Raw genomic sequence first — 21,814 nt, 5'->3', positions numbered from 1 at the left:
AATAGCCTAGACTAAAAATTGGTCACCCACCTCTTAATCTAAGTTATAGTTTTACTAGGCCTAAAAATAATAGCTACTCTAGTGCATTATTCTATTATATCTCATTACTATCTTCCCTTCTTTTTAGCTTCATATGGTTAAAAAGAATTCTGGGGGTGGCTCAGTTGGTAGAACATGCAACTTTCGATTTCTTGTCCTAAGGACGCGTTGTGAGTTCAAGCCCCACATTGGGTGTGGGGCCTACTCAAAAAAAGAAAATTAAAAAAAAAAAAAAATTCTGCCTATGCCACTTTTGTCCAAGGAATCACATTTATTTTGTGTGTCTCTACATGAGAGTTAGCTATGAAGTATTTTAGTGACAGAATAGGGGAAGGAAGGTAGTGGTGATAATTTGGAGATGAGATTTTGTCTCCCCAGTTTTGCCGCAGCCCACTTTGTGGCAACGGAGGGATTTGCACCGTGAACCTCTAGTGTCCAAATCTGGCCACATTTGATCCTAGTTTGTATGTGGTCTATCTGCAACCAAGGACTTGAATAAAGACTGACAGAACAAAAGAGAAAATGGGGTGCCTGGGCAGTTTCTGCCTTTGGCTTGTGTTATGATCTCGGGGTCCTGGGATCGGGCCCCACACTGGGCTCCCTGCTTGCTGGAGAATCTTCTTCTCTCTTTCCCTCTGCCTCCTCCTCCCTGCTCATGCTCTCTCTCTCTCAAAGAAATGAATAAAATCTTAAAAAAAAAAAAAAAAAAGAACAAAACAGAAAGAGCTGCTGTGTGGGCTATTTATTAATTTACCAAGGTAAGTTCTGTGAGTTATTAGGAAACTAGGTGGAGGTAGTAGCTGATCTATTTAGTTAATGAATTGAGGAGACAGAACAGGGTTTTCATCTCTAAGTTTCAATGATCACAGACTTCATTTTCCATTTCTCTTGTTACAGGCTGGATTGCTAGGAAAGAGACCTTGAGACTCTGAGATATCCACACAGGAAGTTTACCGGGGCATGTACTCGGAGAGTGACACCCATGCTACAATGGGAGGGGAAGGGAGAAAACAAGGGAGAGGTCGAGCTGTGATGTAGTCACAGGGAGGCCCGAGTCCATGCTTGGACTGCTGTAACTTCCGCTGAACTGGGTCTTCCCAATTCTACACAGAGTATTATTCTAATCCCAGGATTTCCAGCCTTGCTGCTTTGTCAGTGGTCTTTACTGTTGCCTTTCTGAAAGGGGCAATAGAGTTCCTTGGAAACAGAAGGAGCCCTACGAGATACGACTCAACGATTTGACCATCAGGACCTCAGTGACAAGGTGATCAAAGGATCAGGTAATGACGATGCTCCAGCAACATCTGGGATAAAATACTTAGGAAAAAAAGCCAAAGGAAGTTATTTTGTTTAAGTATGTCCATCTCTTTAGGTGTAAACACGGTCATTCATACTAATAAAGTAGAATGATAAAAACAGCAGCATGTCTTTGTTTCATGAAGTCACTAAATATTTCTGGAGGCAGTTCAGGTTGTATACCATAAGGTGGGAGAAGATTTTAAGTGTATTAACCCAGCCACACAAAGAATTTCAATTAACATCATTCCAGCTTTTTTTTTTTTTTTTTAAGTTAATTCCTAGGAAAGATGAATGAAGCCAATTCCTCCTTACAAATACCAACATCTTTAGGAAAGGAGCTAGTGTGAGAGACTTCACCATTGGCTGGGGTAGAAACTTTCTGGGGGACCATTCTGTACAAAGCTTCATGTCTCCTGGAGTTTTTCTTCTGAGTCCTTTACTCCAAAGAAGAAGACAACAGGGAGACCCAAGATTTGACAAACACAGAGAAATTATACGGAAACTCCTCTCAGCTTTGCCCCTTATATCCTACTTGAAATCTTGGCACCGTAGATTTTGCAAAACATCATTTATGCATCTGATTTCAGAAAAAAAAACAGACAATAGACTTCAACAGAGGAGAACGTGCCATGATTTTAGTGCATGAGGCTAGAATCTCGAAACACAGTAAGAAAAATGTGGATGATTCTAAAATTCAGTGATTAAAAAGTGACTCAGTATTGACTATCTCCATTCCATCATCTGCTGTTTCTGTAACAGGAATCAAAGCAGACAGGAAGTGAGATTTCCAAATACTGTTCTTTCATGACATAAACCACTGGGTATAAACTCTGTCATATACATCATAATGTAAGCATGGAGCCTTGTACCTGGTAGGAGCTCAGTCTCTCTCAATATCTTGATCTTAGATGAACTGATAAAATATGGCTACAGACACACTGTGGATTCTAGAATCAGCTTCTTAATTTTTCTCCTGTAATAGCCACTGTTTTAGTCAACAAAACTATTTTCTATTTTTATGGTATTCTACTAGGAGTTGGAATTACAAAAGAACTCATATCCTTCTTGAGAGAGATAAAAGTCAGACAACAAAGTACATTAAGGGAGATACTGAAATACAAAGGAGAGATCCTGAGCAGTGTGTGTGTGCGCGCACGTGTGTGTGTTTGTGCGGGCGCACACGTGTGCATGCGCAGGCCTTCCTTGGTATGTGGTCAAATGCATTTTTCTCTTGAATGAGGTGTTCAGAACACTGAAAATTAGAAGCAGTAGCTCTACTTGTTCTGACTGAAAAATAGGAACACAGTTAATGTTTCTGTTAGTGAAACAGGGGATACTGTGAGGATAAAGGAATTTAGCATAGAGTCCCAAATCACATGGTTTGTTTTTCCTGATTTTAGGCTGAAATACATGGGAGCTAGTCTTTTAACAGTTCAACAATATTTTTATTTTCCTTTTAAGAGCAATTCACATACTAGGTCTTGGGGATTTAAAGAAGCATGAAGAAAATCCAAGTTGTTTTCAAAGTCTTATTAAGAAATTCCAAATATCTAGGACACTATGAGCTTTTTACAAGTTTGATATAACTTTGTGATAATTTCCAGGAATACAAATGTCCTAAGGATTCTTTACTTATAAAAATTTAGCCTGTATAAATGAATTGCTTCACAAATGATTTTGGTACAACATGAATTTACCTTTTTAACAAGCAAATACAGAACAATGAAGTAGATCCTTGTTTATGTTTGGCTGTCAAACTTTTTAGCTATAGTTTTATCTCTGCCTTATTAGATGCCAAAGTGGGTTCTGAAAATTAAGACCATTCTAAAGTATGCATGCAAAGAAATTCTGCAAAGCCTGCATATTAACTGAGTCAACTATTGCCTTGCTGGATTTTTCAGGTCATGCTCCACATATCTTGCCAATACTGTTATAGTAAATCATGCCATGTAAGCTCATGGAATTTGAACATGACGGCTGATTTTGAACGTGACTGATTTGAACATGACTGTCTGCTCCCAGTTAGTTCCAGTGAAAATTCAGTGTGACCTATCTGTGGGCAGTTGCTTTGCTTTTGCTTTTTTTATTTTTCCTTTCTTTTTCTATAGGCATTTTATTCTAGATCGGTCTTCTTAGGAATGGATATGGCATCTGTCACTAGAGATAATGGGTGAGAGAATAGGCCAGTGTCGGTACAAATATATCACCACCATTTAAAAAAAAATAGCAAAACAAAACCAACAGTCTAAAGTGCATGCCCTATAGACAATCAAAGCAGCCACAGCACCTTTTAATCCAAAGGGTAGCATCCTGACTTGACATGTAGGTAGAAAGCGCTCCTCCTCCTGATTTAAGAGGCTCCCTACCATACCCAGGCACATTTAATGCAGATGCCAGCAACCATATTGACCAGAGAGAGGCATGACAGAGAACCCGCAGCAGCTTCTGTGGAGGGTGAGAATTCGGGGCGGGGGTTGGGGGGACTCACAGAGAGGTCACCTTTGTTTGTAATGGATCATTCTGAATGGGGATGGCTGTATTCCAAGATCAGTGAGACTTGCTGAAGTTGTGGTATGGCAAGCAATAGGTCCATGTGGGAGCAGTGCATCTTTTCTTCTGAAACATAAAACTCTTCTCTTACCCTAGGTTTGATGGGTACGTAGATGTGCAAAAAAAAAAAAAAAAAATGCACATCTGTTACTTCCAAACTGGACACATGTTCCTCAGTAGACCTTCCAAAGGGATGGGAAGTTAAACCTGCCCCTCTTAAAGTGTTTTCATGCCTTGGCAAACTTGTAAAAGAAATCATTTCTTTTCACTCATGTGAAAAAACACAAGTTCTTTTATTTGGAAAACAAAAACAGGTGAAGCCTATAGACTAATGATCTCATAGAAGGACTAAATTTGAATTTCAGACACATAAGAAATAGGTTCCTAGAAGAAAGCTTACAATTTTCACTACGTTCTGTGACATGAATGCTGTTTTATACCTGCTATTTTAGTACTTTGATTAATGCTATTTTTTTTTTTTTCAAGGTTTGCTATCCAGAATGCCCTGCTCCCTAAGGTCCTGGAAGTCACCCACACCTCACACCTTTGACAGTAAAATCATCTGGGCTGCTTACTGCTCTCTTGCCTTGAACTTGTCTGATATTTAAGCAGCCCACTCTGTCGCTGAGAACAGGGTGGGTGAGCTACACCCTCATGTTTTCTTCTTGTGTTATTGCCTGATTTCTTTGCAGGAGGAAGCTGTATGCTTTAACTGGACAGATATAGGAGAAAAACTATTTTTCTCCGAAGATAACAATCAACGACCTTGGGCAATATGTGCAGAGCTCTCCCAACTTTTATTTAAAAATTATCTGATAAACTTCCTTTGGATCTCTGTGGTGTTTTCTTTGTGTGGGGCAAGAAGTGGGACCTACTAAGCTTAGCAAGCTTAGCTGGATGTTACTTAAACTGTAGGCAGTAAACACAGATGTGCTCTGTAGTGCACAGATAGCTGGAATGATCAGTTTTACAGTTGAAAGTTACATTAAGAATTACCTGGTCCTTATATGCATTAAACTTAGTGCAACTGTAGCCCCAAAGATGCAGTCCATCTGTTCCTTCTTGTCCCTCCATTAAATGTCCTAATGTCCCTCCATTAAAACCTTCTTGGTCTGGCTCTTAAAAACCAATCCACTCATTTTTCTCTTTCAATGAAAAATAAAAAAGAAAATTTGAGAAAAGTCACAAAGCAGGGCAACTGTGTGTGTACTCCTTGTAATACATTTCCCCTGGAAAAAATGGTAATAAGTACAAAAGGACCTGTGAAATATGCCTCCATTAAAGTAAAATACAGCTCTTGCCCAGGCTAAACGCGTACCTAGACCGGCCCACTACTCCATGGGATCATGACATGTATGATGGAATGAGGGTGTAAATAGGTCACTCAGAGTGTACTTTTTTTTTTTTTTTTAAGGCATTCCTTGGGGATTTTTGGGTAGATGTACTGCATGTTCTTTCATTTCTGAAGGCTTTGTGCAGGGAGCGAATGGAGCTCACTATGCTGAGCAAAACCACCTGCTAAATCTCAGAGATGGGTGAGCTATGGCAAGCCCATTCCTCCCACACCCCAGAAGGTCCTGCCAGGGGCACAGGCATCAACCCATTTTCTTTTCTTCCTTACCTGGACGATGCAGTACCTGAAATCATGCAGAATCAAATAATGTATGTTCTGAAATCAATAGAGCTAACTGCATTTGTGAGATCTCGAGGATGATAAAACACCACATATGCCCACACTATACCACCGCAGCAACAGTTTTTATTTTTGTAAGGCAATTATCAACTTATGTATAAATGATTACAGTATTTGAGATCCAAGATCCTTGGAAAATCTGATGTTGCAATCAAAACATAATTGAGCTATTTTGGAATAGAAAGCCCATTTGCTCTTCAAAACACGTAAATATCTAAAAATTAAATGATGACCCATTTAGAACAGTGTTGCTTCACGGCAATCTTTTAAGGGTTTACTTTAAATGAACTGCCTTGCTTGATGGAAAGTTTCTATAGTCTGATGCTGTTAGTTCCAACCTGGGATGTGTGTCTGTGTGTCTGTGTGTGTGTGTGTGTGGAGGGGGTGAGTGGATGTGGTCAGCATTGATGAATTAATTTTCATCATGGGATCTGATCCAAAAATCCATCCGTCCACCAATCATTATTTGCAGCCTAAATAAATCATGTCTGGTACATGTAGGTACTATTATATTTTTCAAATGTGTACCTATGCCCTGGTGATAAGAAAAATGTGAATTCATTTTAAGGTGTTGTGGACTTCCCTGTAGATTTTTGTTTTTCCTATTTTTCAATCCATGGATTATAAAGACAGAGCAATTACCTACGGGCAATCACAACATTTCAAATGTTAAGAAGGAGTTCTTATTCCTGGGTCAGATGCACTGCAGTAATGTATTTCAAGAGTTGCTGATAAAATAGTTACAAGAGGGACTTGCTAGAGATATGTAATATAATGGGGATATGATGGATATAATTGAATTTTCAATTATGAATGAGTCCCATTAGAAGAATCATTAAACCATTTGGTTATATTAAGTTTAAATGTTTAGGCCTAACCCCAAAATAAAACAAGAAACAATGACTAGTCATTACCCCTAGGGATAGAAGTGGAATGGTGGGAGAAGCCAGCGCAAAGGCATTTACTCTAGTCTCTCTACCTCTAAATTGCTTCCATGGTTGACAACGGATATGAATCCAACCCTTACTTTATATTTTAAAACATGGTTAAGATACAAACATCCACATATAATGAGATCAGCAGTCTCTTTGAAGCCCAGGGAGGTGCTGGCTTCTGGGTGCCTCCCACACAGCTACTCTTTTCCATTAAGCTTGCATTAGAAGGCTGAGAATTATTTCTCTTTCCTTTTAACTCTGGAGGCTTCTCCCAACTTGACAGTGATGTTCATCACACATTAAAGTCCTATGCTGGGCACTGGGCTGCACACTTGCTCTGTCAACACGTCCATGTGTTTGGGGCTACAGGACTTACAGCCAATTCCCATCCAACTGTGTCTTGTGCTACAACTGCCTCTGAGTGCAGAGAGAAAAATGATTCTTGACTCCTGCCACCAAATGTGTTGAGACCCCCAGGGAGCATTTATGAAATCCCACTCTGTCCTCTACCAGGAGGAGACTCCAGCTGGCTGCTCCACAGTGTCTTCTCCCGAGAACTTTGTTAGAGCTCGTATTGGGTGTAAGGGACGCCCAAGGATCATGGGATATTGAATGCACGCAGACTCAAAAAGCTGTAGCAAATTCCATGCAACCCTTGCTAATATGGCAAATTAATCTAAAATACTTTAAATTATGTCCAAAAAAATACTGTCATGCTGAATTACCCCAGGTTAAGTGTTGTCGTGTTGTATTATGGCATGGCATGGCATTCAGGTAGCTCATTGTAGCAAATAAAAACATTTATTTCCTTCAGGGAGATTTCATGGAAAGCAGATGCACTGTTATTTTTTTCTAAGAATTATAGTCCAATTTTAGCAATGCATATGTGAAGTGGATAAAACATCACAAATATAAGATTCCAGGTTTTTTTTTTTTTTTCATGCGTAAGCTAGATCTTTAAATTTTAACTATAGCCTGGGGGAAGTGAATTGTTTAAATATAAGGTTCACATTTTCTCTTCTGTCACCCATGTCTACAATGATTTTCCTTATTCATTCAAAGGGAGGATAAACAAGATGGGGTGATTTTCCTAATTGATAGCTTTTTTTGATTTAGGACCAATATATACCAACTGGCTTTTTCCCCACTATTGTCCTTAAGGACGTAATCAGAGCCTCAGGCCCTGATCTTTGCAGTAAGTGTATTGAAAACTGTATTTTATGCTCATATATACATATATGTGTATCAAAAGAATCATATATATATATATATGAGAGCTAATAGAAATTTTATTGAAACTATATTATATAAAGTTTTTATTTTCTACTCTTTCCATTCTATCATATCACATAATATGATTATATATATCATGATATATGTATAATTATATAATCTAACCAAGAGCATGCAATCCCAAGAGCCAGCACACTAACTTATTATTCATGTGTTTGGCTGTTTCACCGTTTCACCCTTTGAAATTCTGTCATATAGAAATAACCTGCAACAAGTATATTCAGTAAATGGCTCTTTTGAATCAGCTTTTCATGTATGGTTTCTAAATTCAGGTCCAGAGGATGTCTCCTTCCTGCAGATGCTTTCTCTAGACTCCAACACTCAAAGCTCAGTGAAGTGAGGACCCCTAGATTAGGACATAAAAGCTGTGTACCTAAGTTCTTCCTGGTCCGTGAGGACTCATCAGGGAGGGTCTCATTCACACAATTGCCCAGACCCACTCACAAAGACAAGGATCAACAGATTTCTTTGGCTTCTCAACAGAAGCCTCTCTTCTGTGAGGGTGAAAAGATAAGTTTAAATAGAGTGTGAGGCTAAACCGTTTCCGGGGTTTTTTAATATTAAGAATAATTCTAAAGTTTCAAAATTTATGGTTAGGTAGGGATGCCGAGCTGCAGATAATACTTTTAGTGTATTTACCACTCTCATTTCAGTTTGGGACTTGTATTTACATATTTTTATGTTTCGTTTTGCTTTTGCTCCATTGAGAAAGTTTAGGGGGAAGGTTTGAATGAGGATGGGGTGACAGTGGGTTGTAGGGGAGGATGGTACCGGTGGTAGTTTTCTCTTTCTAAACATTTGATTTACTGGTTAAAAAACCCAAACGCTCCAGAGGTTGTTTAATCATGGGATTCCAAACTTCAGAAGGCACCACACAGGGGGCGCCTGGGTGTCTCAGTTGGTTATGCCTCTGCCTTCAGTTCAGGTCATGATCTCAGGGTTCTGGCATCGAGTCCTTCATTGGGCTCTCTGCTCAGCGGGGAGTCTGCTTCTCCCTCTGTCTCTCTCAAATAAATAAATAAAATCTTAAAAAAAAAAAAAAAAAGAAGGCACCACACAAGAATGTTCACTGCTGACTGTCCTGGGAGGTGCTTGTACGTTCCATATTTTTACTCCTGGGATCCCTGTCTCAATGATTTTATGGAGATGAAATCAAATAATGGGAAAAAATTAGTTGGACTGAGATAGAGCTAATAATGAAATGCTATCATTCCCTCAGCATGATATTTTTATATTCATTCAACAAATGTCTAATGAGAAGAGATATATGTCAGGCATGTATTCTAGGTGCCTAGAAATACATCAGTGCACAAAACAGAAAAATTCCTCCTCTGGGGAAACTTCTGTTCTAGGGGGCAGAATCTATATGTATATATACCTTGTGTGTGTGTGTGTGTGTGTGTGTGTGTGTGTGTATAAATATAAAATTCATCAATAGAATTCATTTATTCATTTATTGAAATCAGACAGAAATTTTATTAAAACTAAGAACCTTTGTCTGTGGGTCTTGTACACATCTCATATTTCATAAAGTAATTAGATTGCCCTTTAACATTTGCTTTAAACCTTTCCCCTCATTTCTTAATGAGATTACAATCTCCTCACAGCTTGACAAGAGCAAGCACCAGACTTAAGGAATATAAAATCATAAAGAAGGATTTAGACTGTTCTAGAAAGTGTGACTTCTCAAAACTAAAATTCAGTATAATGATTTGGTTTGAAACAATTTTTCAAATTCTCTTTACATTTGACGGACCAACCATTTTTAGCAAAAGCTGGTGAAGTAAAAAAAAAACAAAACCTAAATATATTACATTAATTTCTCTTGGTTTCTGAAAATGATGGTTTGTTCTTGAGAGTTGATTTTGATACATTTCATCAACATGGGGACAAATGTTTGGATGTAGGCTTCTTTTAATCTGATAATGACCCATTCACAGACAAAATGACTAGAGTCAAGACGCTGTCTCAAGCATCATATTTAGGAAATGGTATCTATAGCAACATAAATTAAAGCGCATTCATTGAAATCATAGGATTAGAAAACACCTTGAAAAGTGTCTTCACACAGTAATGACCCTGAAGAGATGAAAACTCACTTGGCATCCAGAAATATTTTTCGAAGCCCTACTATGGATCAGATATTGTACTAAGGACTAAATCATGGTCCTATTTAGAAGGACTAAATCATGGGATATGTTCTCAAGAAGCCAACGGCTAACAGCAAAGTCAGAAATGCAGACAATCTAAATAGAATTCAGTGTTAAGATGATGGCATTGTCAAGGTAATGAGAAAAAGTTGCCAAAACTGTTCTCTATTTCATGGCCTCTCAAAAATGTTCCTGCAATCCTTCTCATCAACCTCCCTTGCTAGAGAAAAACCTTATTTTTACTAATGACTGCTTAACGTCTACTGCATTCTACCATGTTCTTCTCTGTTTTACCCTGTTTTCAGATGTCTAATTAGTATTTCCTTAATGAAACCTTTCGTATGTTTTAAAATTAAAATAATTATTATACTCAATAGGAATACTTTAATTGTTGAATTAATTATACACTATCTCTTTCCAATGAAGATTTTGGGGGCATAAAGCAGAAAATACAATCGCAAGGCAAATAAAAAAAAGAAATGGAAAAAGAGACCCAAGTTATAACAATGAGATAAGTAACCATAAGAGTTATTGTGACTAAGAGTTGGAGGTCTTTTTTTGATTTATATTTGGCTTCCTGGCAGCCAGTGCAAAAATGAGAAATATGTCTAGTTTGTTACATACCTTTTTCTAAAATATGAAAGTAATAAACATTACAGTTTATCATGGGAGATAAAGGTTTTTTTGACATTAAACTCTTTTACATGGAGAGGGGAGATTAAATGTATTATAGTGACTACCCACATGTTGAAACCTATTACATACGACCAGTTAAAACCAAGTCCAATAAAAGGAAAGGACAAGTAATACAATTTAATGAAGGCAGCCCCAGAAGGAAGTAGATCATTATGATATGAACCCATGACCTAGGATATAAATATATGGATAGATAAGTTACTCAATATTTTCCCTCAAATCACTCTCTCACCTGGCAGTAGAAATATCTGCATAATTGACAATTCAAGGGGTAACTCTCTAGAAAAAACAAAAAACCAAAACCAAAAACAAAACAAAAAATCCACACCACAAAACCATGGGAAGCTGATTTTCTTTTTCTTTTCTTTTTTCTAAGATTTTATTTATTTATTTGAGAGAGCAAGAGAACAAGCATGAATGGGGGAAGGGGAAGATGGGGAAGCAAACTCAAATCGGGGCTCCACAGAGGTTCAACTACAGGACCCTGAGATCATGACCTAAGCAGAGTCAGATGCTTAACTGACTGAGCCCCCAGGTGCCCCAGAAAGCTGGTTTTCTAATATGCTGACTAATGGTGAATGGACGGTCTCCAAGCTTTGGAATTTAAATCAATCGGGGGTGGGAATGTCAGTTTACTGTTAGAGATGTGAAAACAAGGCAGCACGGATCTCTGCTTGTCCAGAATGCAGGGAACACTGTATCCTAGCACGGAAATGAATGAAAGGAATCAGGATTCTCCTCAGATATAGCTTTGGATTGATTCTAAGTCTTGAATAAATATCCCAAATATTGCCATGGAACAGAGAAGAAAGGGTTTTCTGAAGGAGTTATTTTTAAGACAGATACAAAATAAGCAATTTTTGCTAATTCAGGCAAATAAAAGGGCAATTTTCCCCAAAAGAACAATGATGACTCTAACCAGGTTGAAGAGAAAGCAGCCCATGTACAAAGGAGAGTTGTTCAGAGGCTTTTCCTTTTTTCCTAATTAAAATTTCAAAGGGGACATTAGATGTCATAATGGTCTTAGAATATTCTTTCCATAGGTTTCTGTTCTAGAGCAATATATTAGATTGTTTCTACCTCTCCTTACAATTTTAGATTTCTTTAAATAATTTTTTAAATTAAACTTTTTATTTTGAGATAAGGACTACATACAGTTGTAACTTTTAATAATCTTTTAATTTTCTTACCTATATATATCTGCTATGTAGGTTCTTGGGAAAATACAAATCATAGTTTGTCAATAAATTTTTAATCTAATCCAAAAGCAAAAGGAAAGCTGAGTTTATCTTATTTATTTGAAAGAGAGAGCTCTGCTGAGCAGGGAGCCTGATGAGGTACTCAATCCCAGGACCCTAGGATTATGACCTGAGCAGACACTTCATGACTCAGCCACCTAGGCACCCAGAATCTGAGTTTAATAGTAGAAACCTGTCTGGGCTATCCTGGTAGCTCACTGACACTGCCTGGTAACGAGGTTACCTCTGCTCCTTAACCCACTTATTCTTGTTCAGAACCCATTGTTTGTGATCAGAAAGCAAGCTAGTACTTGAGGCTCTGAAATTTATTTTACATCAATCCATATATAATTTCAAAGGTGGAAAAAGAGAGCCATTTCTTTTTTATCTTGATATTGGTAATTGAAGATCTGTGTGACTATTTACCTTCTGTCTTCCATGGAGGCAGTGAGATTAAAGCGAGGTGAGAAATAGCTTAGTCTTTGATCACTTGACTTTGCGAAATTGGGTGACCAGGATGAAAGTCAACAGTTTATCACATTAGCGCATTCCAACTTGAACTTTTTAAGAGGGGGAAATAAAAAGGATTTGTTCAATAAATAGCACGTTAGAAAAACAGTGACAATGAAGCTGACCTTTCTGTTACAACAAAGGGGCTTTACCAAGTGTTTCATGGATAAGTTTCAAGGTTGAGGAAAATCACCAATACACAGCAAAGCTTTCTGGCTCTTTTTTTTTTTTTTTTTTTTTTTTGGTCTGTTGACTCATCTAGAGAAGAGTCAAAACCCTAAACTATCAATTAAATTGGATGCCTGCTAAATGAGGGAATTTCCCCCATATAGTTTGTTTATTGAATGCTCTGGTTAATGTTACACAGAGTACAACAAAGGAGTCGGCACTCTTACTACGGTTCTTCACACAATGGCGAACCAACAGAAAGAATTTTATTCTTCTACATTATGAACTAAGGCAACGTGTTCCAGCAAGTGTGATTCTGTATTAAGAACATCAAATTCAACCAGACTTATTTGAATAAGACATATATTCATTAGGCTCACCGTAAGGTTTCAGTTTATTCAGTGATAATAAAGCTGACGAATAATTGAGTTGGACTAGTGTTAATCACAGGAGAACACATTTTTGTTTCAAGCAACATTAGCAATATTTCTACGCAGTTAGAGAGAGGTCCCCAAGATGTGAGAAGGACTCAGAAGACCAGGGTTTGAAGCTGCAAAAAGTATATAACATGCCCTCGGAGTCTCCATTCTACTAAAATATCTGGTGGTGGAGAAGCTTCACAATTTCTACTTTTTGGAAAATCCCATTTGAAAAGTGGGCTGGTTTTGAAGTAAAAACTGAATCAGGGGGCACCTGGGTGGCTCAGCGGGTTAAAGCCTCTGCCTTCGGCTCAGGTCATGATCTCAGGGTCCTGGGATCGAGCCCCGCATCGGGCTCTCTGCTCAGCGGGGAGCCTGCTTCCTCCTCTCTCTCTCTGCCTGCCTCTCTGCCTACTTGTGATCTCTGTCTGTCAAATAAATAAATAAAATATTAAAAAAAAACTGAATCAGTTGACAGGTACAGTTTCAGGTCAGGAAGGGAGTGAAAGGAGTGTATTTAAAAGGAATGGAGTTCAGGGGATTTATATAAAGAAACAGTCTATACAGCCTGTGATATCCTAGTATTTAAAAAAAAAGGTGAATGACTCTCCATTATTCAGATATTTGATGAGTATCTAGGGCTAGGAACCATGCAGGTCAAACACTGGGATGGGGGCTGAATTTTTCATTTCTAAAATTTAAAATGATGCAATATGTCTGTTTTATCCTCTGAGTCGGCAAAAACATGGATCACTTGAGTTTTCTGTATTAGGGAAATTCTACTTTCCACCTTACTTTTACATTTGTCCTTCCCCTGCATGCCTAGCTTCCACAACTAGACCGGAAGAAAAGCTGCCAAACTAATCATCTTCCCCGTAGCAGACAAGGTTCATTCCTACCTGGTCCTCATTCTTTTCTGACTCTTCCTTAGAGAAACAGGATTTCGCTCTGGTCTGTACCCTTTCAGCGTTTCAGGAAGGGCAGACACCAGTCCCAGCTGAGTCATACTGACCCAAGCTGCTCCGTGGTGGCCTCGTTTCCTCTATTAGTGATTGGGTTAGGCAAGGGCATTTGCCTCAGGCCTGGTCATGAGACTTGCCAGGAGATCTGAGAGCTTCTGGGAAAGGCTCTCTTCACTCTGAGAGAGAGGCAATCTGTGTGCATGCTCCCTTTTCACGCTGTGGCATAGTGGTGTGTCCACCTGCAATGCTTGTACCTGTGAGCTAGCACTCTAGGGTGACTGTGAGCAGTAGGGACAGTGGAAAGATGGAAGAAAAGGAACCTGGATTTTGAGGGACTTGGTTACTTGACCAATCCTGGGCTCACCTGATGTATACACTTGGGCTTATTTGAGATAATAAATCCCCTGAAAGCACTTTAACGGATGCATTTGTAGCAGCTACACTAGTGAGTAGTCAGCTTCATTTCTTTCTCTTCCTCATCTACCAATTCTATATCTATTTATCTATTATCTAAATTCTGTCCTCCATCTTGGTTTTATTCCTGAATGTCTTCCTTGTAGGCTCTTATAATAGTCTCTAATGGACCTCATTGTCTGTGGCCTTGGTCTCTGGATACATCCACTGGACTGTAATCATCCTGCTTTTTCCAAAAGGGAAACTCAATCACATTATTCTTCCACTTAAATTCTTTAATAGTGTCCCACTGTTAGGAATGGTGACTGTAAGTCCAAACTACCTTCATATTTACAAGGTGTTCTATATTCTGGTCCTTGACAAATCTTCTACACTGAAATACTCATTTTTAGGTAGTGTTCAACTCTTTCCTACTCCTGCTTCAAGGCCTGGCTAAAAAGTGAGAAATCCCCCCCCTGAGCTATTGCTGACAGTTCTGGTCCATTGATCACTTCCCCTTCATGCCACCTCAGTCTCTTAGAGATAATTTTACCAATACTTGTCTCACAGTATTCTTTGTATTTGTTTGTAAGTCTGTCTTCTTCAATAAACCACAAACTTCTTAAAGCCAGGGGCCATGTCTTATTTTTCTGAATCTCTAATGCTCAATACAGTGATTTGGGCATATTAGTTATTTAATAAATATATTGTGATTGATTCTAGAAGGAGGTCTGTGGTGCAAAGGTGGGAAACTTTAACTCAGAAGAGTTCAAGTTTCAGTATAAGAAATGTATGTAGCATCTCTGCTGTCTTTACCTTGGGCTAATCATGACTGTTATGATATGGGGGAGATCAATATGACAACCAGGATCCCATCAAAAAGATTGGAGTAAATTATTCTTGTCATTTTTTTCCTTTCTTTTTTTTTTTGATTTGCATTTGCTTTGGAAAATCATTTAGGAGGTAGTGATAAATGGCCTCTCAGAAGTCATAAATTGCAAAATAATGATCAAAGTATGAATTGTTCAATAGTCCAGCCCATAAAGAAGCAGTTACTGCTTGTCTATTACATGCCAAAGTTTTAAAAATATTATTTCATTCTAGGAGCAGTTCACATGACTGTCAATCTTTGTGAAATCGTTTGAGAAATATATAAAATAAATACAAGATTCAATGATTCAAAGGTCAAAAATGTAATTTTTATCCTCATTTACAGGGAGAAAATATGATTTCAGTTAAGGGTGTATCACTATGTTCATAAAAATATGGAAACCTTGATCCCTGCTCACTTTATGTGGAGATATTTTATGCCTTTCTCTGTAATTTACAAAATGGATTCCTTATAGGACCCTCTGGGCACATGAGCTTTGCATTAGAGGCCTGATCAAATGATTATATTGACTCCAAAGTCAGGTGGGGAAATACAGTTCTATAGCCAAAATTCCTTCATGTTCATCCTTCAGAAACTGAGTAAACGCAGTAAAGCAGAAGGCAGTATATTGAACCCAGATTTTGGATTTACAAGACTGCTCTGAATTTAAGACCTGCCTAATTATGATTTGGAAAAGCCACTTGGTTTTTAGAGTCCTGTTTCTTTCCATATCTAAAAATGATGATAAAAATCACCTACATCAGGAATTTCTTTCGGTAAGATAAAAAATGAGGAAAAGGCTTATTAGACACAACCAGAGAGGATGAACTATTGGTTAAAGCATGGTCCCCAGAGCAAGGCTGCTGGATATGAATCCTACTACTCACTAGCTGTGCGCCTTTCGTTAATTCCTTACCCTCTCTGTGCTTTCATTTTCCCATGTGTAAGTGGGGATGATAATAATGCCTACCTATAGGGTTGTCATGAGGATTAAATATGCTAATGTTTGTAAAACACTTAGAACACTGCCTGGCACCTAAGAAGTGCTAAGTAAGTGTTTGGTAGATAAACAGTAATTTGTATTCATCTCCTGACACAGTTCCAGCAAATAAAAATCTAAAGTGGAGATCTTTGCATTTATGCCACGTCTACATAAAAGGGCAAGTAGAAGAAAATAATGCAATAATGTAACAGGAGAAAAGGGAGGCACCTTGTTTAAGAACTTAATTAGGTCAAATACGAACAGTAATTTCAAAGCTTTGGCTGGGCGTTTTTGTAGTTAAGGGAACAGCCATTAAAAGGTAAAAAAAAAAAATCACTATTTTAAATAATTCTTCATAGAACAAGGATTGGCATGAATAGAAAGGAAAAAGAGGAGCAGGGAGTTGATGGAAAGAGCTAACCAGGCTTTGCACAACACAGACACAGACCCCATTCTGGGGAATGGTGGAAGAGATGGAGACGGTCAGCCAGAGAAATGCTTTACTTCCTCTGTATCAATTTCAAAGCCCTGTTTCTGAGTTTGTGGTTGGGAAGTATGCAGTTGTATGGATCTGGCGCTGTGCTGGGGATAGTGGTGAGGATGAGTGGTCCCACAGCTTTCTGTCAAAGACTCAGAAGAACAGGAAGGCATGGTTACAGCTTACCCAGGTGGAGAGATCTCGAAAGGAGGCCAGTTCAAGTACTTATCCTGACCTAGTAGGCCAGTGGACATAGAATACCCAAGTCTACTCTTATTGTCCTCATTTAGCCCCAGTGGAGTGTTAGTCTAGACTGAACAACTCAGCCCTGGGGAAATATTCCTTCAGAAAAAGGCACTAAAACCTCAAGTTGGTAGATTTATATTTCCCAAAAGTTGGGTTCAAATGTTCTTAGCAGATACGCAAAAGTAATGGGCAACCCTGAGTTCTGCAAAGCAAGACTGGGAATTTGAATATGTCTTTAAGGGGACAGTAGAGAAAGGACTGATTTCTTCTGGAGCTTTTATTGTAATAGAGGATAGTTTGATGAAGTATAGTTTTAAAAAATCTCTGTCTCTTTTGTAATTCTCTTTAGTTGTTACTAAGTCACAGGGAAGTCTGAACTACTTTTTCATTCTTGCATGGTTGTGATTGTGTTGTGTAGAAAGAAAGGAATAAGGCAAAGGGGAAGTGGGTTTGCCCCACATTTACCCTTCTGCTTACAATTGTGTAGATTTGATAACATTACTTCAAGGTGCCTGAGTCTATAGTTTCCACACTGTAGCCACCATGCACAGAGCATTTCCTGTCTATGGTAGAGCTGGGGACTATGGGAGGTGCAGGGGAGGTAGAGAAGCAATGGAGAAGGAAGGAAAACTCTGGGGAGAGCTACGACAGTCCTCTTCCCCAACACAGACTAGAGGAAAGTGACTTTTGGTGTTGAGATAATAATATCTATTATTACCCAATAATAAATATGGCAGTTTGCTTTGACAATATCCTTTCAATAATAATGATTATTATTAACTCAACACCAAAAAACAAATAATCTAATTAAAAATGGACAGAAGACACGAATAGATGTTTTTCCACAGAAGACTTACAGATGGCCAACAGACACAGAGAAAGATTGTCAACATCACTCATCATTATGGAAATGCAAATGAAAACCACAGCGAGATATGACCTCACACCTGTCAGGATGGCTGAAATAAAAAACACATGAAATAGCAAGTGCTGGTGAAGATGTGGAGAAAAAGGAACCCTTGTGTGCTGTTGGTGGGAATGCACGCTGGTGTAGCACTGTGGAAAACAGTATGGATGTTTCTCAAAAATGTAAAAATAGAATTAACATATGATCCAGTAATTTCACTACTGATTACACACACACACACACACACACACACACACACACACACAGAAATATTAGCCAGCCATAAAAAAGGATGAAATTTTCCCATTTGCAATGACATGGATGGATCTAGAAGGTATAATGATAAGTGAAATAAGTCAGAGAAAGACAAATATCGTATGATTTCACTCATATGTGGAATTTAAGAACAAAGAAGAAAAGAGACAAAAAAAACCCAGACTCTTAAATATAAAGAATAAATTGGTAGTTGCCAGAGGGGAGGTGAGTGGGAGGCATGGATGAGATAGGGAAGGGGATTAAAGTGTACTTGTGATGGAGGTGCCTGGGCAGCTCAGTGGTTTAGCATCTGCCTTTGGCTCAGGTCATGATCCTGGGGTCCTGGGATCAAGCTCCATGTCTGACTCCCTGCTCAGTGGAGAGCCTGCTTCTCCCTCTCCCTCTGCTTGCCACTCCCTCTGCTTGTGCTCTCTCTCCCTCAAATAAATAAAATCTTAAAAAAAAAAAGAGTACACTTATGATGAGCACTGTGATGAGTAATGCACAGAATTGTTGAATCACTATTTTGTACACCTGAAACTGATATAACACTGTATATTAACTATACTTGAATTAAAAATAATAATGGTTATTATTGTAATCATCAACATCATCATCATTATATTAGAATCTGTCATTATTGAGCTCTTATGCACCAGGCATTGTGCCAAAGGTTTTATTTGTATTCTTTCATTTAATTTTTAAAATAATCCTATAAAGCAGACATTATGTCCATTTTGTTGATGAGGAAATCAAGGCCAGAGAGGTTAAGAAACATACTAGCATCTCATAGTCAGTGACAGAGCTAGGATGAAAGCCTAGATCAGTCTAACCGCACCCCTCACCCCACCCCTGGCAAGACTGTGCTCCTAACTTCTCCACCTCATGATGTCAGGCCCACCAGGAGAAATGTGTTATAAGACAAAACTACAAAGTCATGGTGAGATCTTCCTGCCAAGGCTGCAGGGAGGAGAAGTGATTCAATGACCTGTCTCCTGATGCATCCTAAGTCATATGACATGTGAACTAATGGCTGGTACCAACTTAAAAATTGTCAGGACACTCTTTGGTTTGAATGAAATCAAGGGAGCTTTTATAGGACTGAAATGGTCTGTCAGAAGAACCTCGATGTCATTTCAAGTCATCTGTGCACTTAGACTCCAGCACTGGCAAGGGAGCTTTGGACCCTCTGCCCAGGAGGAAATATACATGATAATATGATATGAGTTGGACTGGGGAGGATGTAATCATGAAATATTAATAATCTGTCCCATCATTTTCCCAAATCTGTTCTACTGGTTCTCCCTTTCTCTCTCTTGATCATTGTCTTGGGTTCATCCTATAGACTTCCAGATCACTGTGAGGCACTAGAAGAGTTTCATTTTCAAGTTATTTAAAGATCGAGTGCCATCTAAATCAAAACTCCAAACTCTCACCCAACCTAAAGAAACTATATCCCAGCTCAGGCTTCGGCAGTTCAGAGATGGCAGGCGTGGTGACGTGGCCTTTCGCTTGAGAACAGGGTATGTTGCTAAATACTGCTGGTATATAGAATATACAGCTGCTAAACAGAAATAATATTTCTAATAATATGACTTAGGCCAGTGTGTTACGATGTCCATCGCTAAAAATTACACTGTTTATTTGGAATTTAGAATCCGCACACCTTCTTAAACTGCAACACAGCTGAGTGGAATGGTATGTGACCTCTTCCTAAAACCCAAGGTGGATCTTGTCCACGGGGTTTCTGGGTCACTGTCATCTGAAATCTGAAAACAAGGACTAAGGAGAATAGAGGCTGCCTCGGATGATTACATGGTACGTAAAGCCCACCTTACTCTTCCACTCTCCTCTCCTTGGGGCCCCACTCACAGTGCTGCCCTTGGCTCCACAGGGGACAGATGAGAGGAAGACAGCAAGGTCTCACCTGAATGGGGCTACTGTAATACGGCATCAGTATTCTTTGCAGTGGCAGGTGCCCATATGCCGACTGTCTGGCTCAGTGGGCAAGTTCGTGATTTCTTCAAGTCTCTGCCTATTGCTTCATTCCTCAACACCAGGACCCCCTAGCATAGCACTCATTACTGATACAGGTGATTCACTCGCCAGCTGACTTCCTCACTTCCTCTCAGCTCCTAATCTTTGGCCTAAGGCTGCTCTGCCCTCAAGGAAAACTCCTGGGAAAGATCCTTTTAAAGATGACTCTAGCCCAGCAGTATTGAGCAACATGCCCTGTTCTGGAATAGGGATGGGGTAAGGGGTATCAGGATCAAATTTGCTATCCCTTGGCATGTCTCCAGTTGATGTGGAAGCACTACTCTTTGAAATATGATGCTACATCATAATTCCTAATGGTGGGCTTTGAAGCCTCAGCAGATACTCAAGACAGTAAGACAAATCCTATTTAATTTCTTGTTATTTCAAGAGAAACATTACTAGATACCAGAGAACCAGAAAGTTTTCATTTGATTTAGCTGGCAGAGCCTACTCCCCAGTTTTAGCGTTAAGTTTTCTCACCTTCTGTATTCAGTTTGTTCACTGAGAAAATCAGGGCCTTGTTTGTTGCATTAATTATCAATAGAGCTATCATCTTAGTACCTGCTCTTTGTTTATTTCTTGATATAAACCTCACAGCAGCCCTGTATGACAGGTGCTCTTATATTCATGTGACAGATGAGTACATGGGGGTCAGATCACTCACTGATGGTAACAGGTAGAATGGGGCAAATCTGGATTTTTCTCCATGCTTGTTCCAAAGTCTGTGCTTTTCTCAGTATTTTTCATTGCCTATCCACAGCTGAATTTAGGTAACATGGTGACAATGGTCTTCCGACTGGCCAAAATATGGACTGTCCAGGCCATAATTATGGCCCAAGGATTTCTTAATTCTAGTTCATCAAAATGTAAAACTTGATTCTCAGCCTTATGCATCTGAATCGCGTGGGAGCTAAAAAAAAAAAGAAAAGAAAGAAAGAAAGAGAAAACAAGAAAAAAGAGAGAAAGATATGCCCGAGACTAATCCCCATCAATGAAATCAGAATCTCTGGGGTCAGAAATGAGCTTATATGTGTATTGTGCCCAAGCTTTCCAGGTGTTTCTACTTGTAGCCAGGGCCGAGAACCACTCATTTATACAAATAGAAAAGTATATGTCTGGGTTATAGGTGAGAATCATGATCTCTAAGAAAGTAGACAGGAGGTTTGAGAAAGAAATACTAGTAAATACTTCTATCTAATCAACAGGGAAGTTACAAAACAGTGCATCCTTGAGATTTCAGTTATAAATATTCCATGTTCCTAAATGCCACTCTATGCTAATATATGCGATAAGGAAATGAAAATACAATTCTTGTATCCATTAGTGCTTGCCACTTAGTTTAGTCCAAGTTACCATTTAATTTACTGAAATACTTATAACCTAGAGAGAAGACTAAAAACAGAAGGAAGATTTTTCTGGCGACAATGTGAGGTCATACTATTACATAAGCCCTGAACAAGGTTAATAATAAGGCAGCCAACATAGAAAATGAGCACATTAACTACCAAAACATCATTTCTTTAAAGAGAGTTGAATAACACTTGTGAAGCTTAATTACCATTTCCCCATTTGTTACCATCTCCTCTGACCCTCCTAACATTCCCAGGGAGCGGGGATGCTATGACTCTTGTGTAACAGGTGAGGGTCCTGAGATTCTGTGTATGAACAACTTACCCAAGGGGAAATGAAAACC

The sequence above is a fragment of the Enhydra lutris genome, unplaced genomic scaffold, assembly GCF_002288905.1.
Source record: "Enhydra lutris kenyoni isolate GAN:26980312 unplaced genomic scaffold, ASM228890v2 scaffoldscaffold1, whole genome shotgun sequence".
Taxonomy (NCBI): domain Eukaryota; kingdom Metazoa; phylum Chordata; class Mammalia; order Carnivora; family Mustelidae; genus Enhydra; species Enhydra lutris.
Note: the sequence above shows the minus strand (reverse complement) of the source record.